Below are 2,953 nucleotides of genomic sequence, written 5' to 3'. Positions count from 1 at the left end.
CTCCTCTCTCCTCCCACCCCCACCCTAAGAGCTGTGATTTCAGGCATGCTCCACTGTCCCCAGCTTTTGTACGTGGTCAGTGGTCATATTGAGGAATCAAACTCAGGACCTCATGCTTGCGTGGCAAGTGCTTTACCAAATGAGCCATGCTCCCAGCCCTGAGTGAGTTCATTAAATGTTCATTATGTGTGTGCAAATCATATCTCAGTAATATTGACTTTAAATAACCAAGGGGGGGGTGGAAATTGGATTCGAACACTGACTTTGCCTTATTCGACGTTTTTTATGTAGCAATAAATCTTGCTCATCAAAACATTTGGTGGCCCATGGTTGGACGGAAGATGTTCTGTTGTTATTCTGACGAATGTTTCTGCATCTACTGTGTGCTAGGCCTCTGAGACCATAATGACAAAGGAGACACTGGGTCTTGTTCTCACAGCAGAGCGATGCTTGATGGGAGACAGTGTTTATTGAACAGGAGAATGTGCGCTCTTAAGGGGAAAGAATCTGGGCAGCCCTGAGATTCTCTGAAAGGGAGCTTGGCTGAGTCCAAGTAAGAATCGAGGGACTTTGGGAGGTACTTACCCGGTGGAGGGATGTGTATCACATTACAAAGCCTCTGTGGAAGAGGGAAGGAATTTTCAAGGAACCGAAGGAAATTTAGCGTGCTGGAGCCCTAAGAAAAATGAGTTGAGACAAAGTATGAAAGGCAGGAAACCAGGTCCAGGCCACAGAGGGGCCCTAAGCAGGAGCCGCATGGGCTGAGCCAAGGCTGCCTGAGGAAACTTGCATCTTGTCCTCGGCTGCTGGCAGTGGGGAGGGGCGAGAGGGGTGGCATCGGAAATATAAGCAGTGACAGGAAGCTTCTTCCGGGGTGATAGGGGGTAGGGTACGGGGCAGCCACCATGTGTCTGTAATGACAGTCCAAACTTCCGCCCTGGACAACTCTGCTCCGAAAAGCATTCTTCACTGGGCACGTAAGACAGGCAAAGAAGTTAAACCGAGGGGTGGAGATAAGGGGCCTATTGAGTCCAACTTGCTGGGGGAGGGGGCACGGAAAGGGGAAGTTCCAGACCACTGTAGCCAGGGTCCTGAAATTTAGGGACTGTGCAGAACAGCCATCAGGATAGAAAGGGTCATTAAAACCTTTGGGAGGATGAGAGGGCAGCGGAGACTGGAGGAAAGGAGGGGACCCAGAACAGAACGGGGGGGGGGGGGACCAACTTTTTAACTCTCTCTCTTCCTCCCTCCCTCTGTGTGTGTGTGCACGCGCGCATGCGCGTGCGTGCGCTATGTGTAGTATAATGTGACTATGGTACGTGTGTTCGTATGTTAGAATAGAGGAACACATGCGGAGTTAGAGGACAACCTTGGATGTCAGCTTGTGCTTTCTACCTTGTTTTGCTTGTTGCTATGTGTGACAGGCTAGCTGGTTCAGGAGCTTCCCAGGGATGCTTCTGCCTCTGGGATTAGACACATCCCTGCCCAGCCATCTCCTCAGCTCAAGAAAACTAACTCTTAAGGTCTGGACAGAAGAAGCAGGTTCCATGAAGGACAATAGAAGGATCCAGGCCATGGGGGAAAATCCCAGGAAGAAGGTGAACTACAGAAGCCGGGAAGGAGAATGTAGGTGGGGACACCAAGCCTAACACGAGGTTCCTGCACAGCACCAGGAGGATGCCATGCTGACATTGCCGTGACGACTGAATACTGTGGAAGCCTCACTCCGCTTACCACTTTGCCAGCCTTACCTCCTGCTGTCACTAAACAGGGACACTGGGTAAGAGACAGGATCCCACCCTCTAGCTCTCCCTGCCCAAGGCAGATGCAATACAAGAACTGAGTCCTTCTGTAGTGCTCCCTCCCCTGGTGGCTTTTCCACTGAGCTGCGTGACCACCTGTTTCTTCCAAACAGCCTCTGAGGATAATTGTCAATTTCTCAGCACAGTAGGATGGGATGCTTGAGATTTCCGAGTCTGGGTCTCTTTCTTGGACCACTGAGGAACAGGCTGAGTCTCTGGTAGGTAGAAAAGAAGTGTGCATTGCCTGGAGCCCCTGAATTATCGCTGTGTGTGGGGTGGTGAAGGGTGCATGCCTCTACCTCCTTCCCAAGAGCAGGCTCTCCAGCACTCTCTCCCTCCTCTACCCAGTCCCTTGACTGGCATGGTTTTCTTTCCTGCCCGGGATTTATACCGTTACTCGCTTTCACAAGCACCCAGGCTGACAGTCTACAGACACCAACTACCCTGCTGCCAAGTCGATGGCTAAGAAGGAGATCAGCAAACCCCACCTAGGAGTCAGACACCCAGTGGATCTATTCTCTGCTCCTTCAGCCAAGCACCCACCCCCTGGAGCCGGCTCCTGGGGGCCCTTGCCAGGTTCGTGCCATCCACAGGTCCCGGAGCCTGCAGGGGAGACCTAGATGGCACTGAGCGCTGGGGCTTCGCCGGCTGCATCCGTGCACGTGCACGCAGGCAGGTGTCCCTCCCCTCCCCCTCGATGCCTGCGCAGGGCTGCGGTCCTTTGTGTCTGAGTCTCCTCGAGCGGGCGTCTGCTCTAGACTGGGTGGGGTGGGGGAAACCGGAAGCGGCGTCTGGGGCTTGAAAAATGTCTAGAAGGGTGGACGTTTTCTTTCACAACCCTGACCCCTGCAGGGCCTCCACTCCCACCCCCATCACCACCCCCCACCCCACCCCACCCCACCCCGCGCAAGCCCAATCACCATCAGCTCACCTCGCTTTCTCTGTTTCCTCTCCCACCCACCCCCGCCCAGGTCATCTGGATGTCATTGTCGCTGCGGTTCCCCAGCTGTGGCTTTGCGTTCTCTGCCCCAACATGCAGGGAACTACACGTGCTAAAACACCCCTATCCTGGGGACCTGTACCCCTACAACTCCACTTCTGGGGGAGATTCTCCAGGTACCTCATTCCCCGCCTACATGATCCCCATAAAG

At 53.9% G+C, this 2,953-nt stretch overlaps 1 long non-coding RNA gene across 2 annotated transcripts; it reads left to right on the top strand.

Annotated features, from left to right (window-relative positions):
- The first annotated feature begins 878 nt into the window (after nucleotides 1-878).
- Nucleotides 879-2,663, top strand: LOC119088419. 2 transcript variants are annotated; one of them, XR_005092090.1, is made up of 4 exons: nucleotides 879-977; nucleotides 1,524-1,780; nucleotides 1,916-2,020; nucleotides 2,213-2,663. It is a non-coding gene; the product is annotated as an uncharacterized LOC119088419 (long non-coding RNA). The 2 variants fall into 2 exon arrangements; XR_005092089.1 differs by having other exon boundaries at nucleotides 879-1,780.
- Nucleotides 2,664-2,953: the final 290 nt, after the last annotated feature.

Source organism: Peromyscus leucopus, chromosome 7 (genome assembly GCF_004664715.2).
Source record: "Peromyscus leucopus breed LL Stock chromosome 7, UCI_PerLeu_2.1, whole genome shotgun sequence".
In the NCBI taxonomy this organism is placed as follows: domain Eukaryota; kingdom Metazoa; phylum Chordata; class Mammalia; order Rodentia; family Cricetidae; genus Peromyscus; species Peromyscus leucopus.
This window is presented reverse-complemented; position numbering and strand designations above follow the sequence as displayed.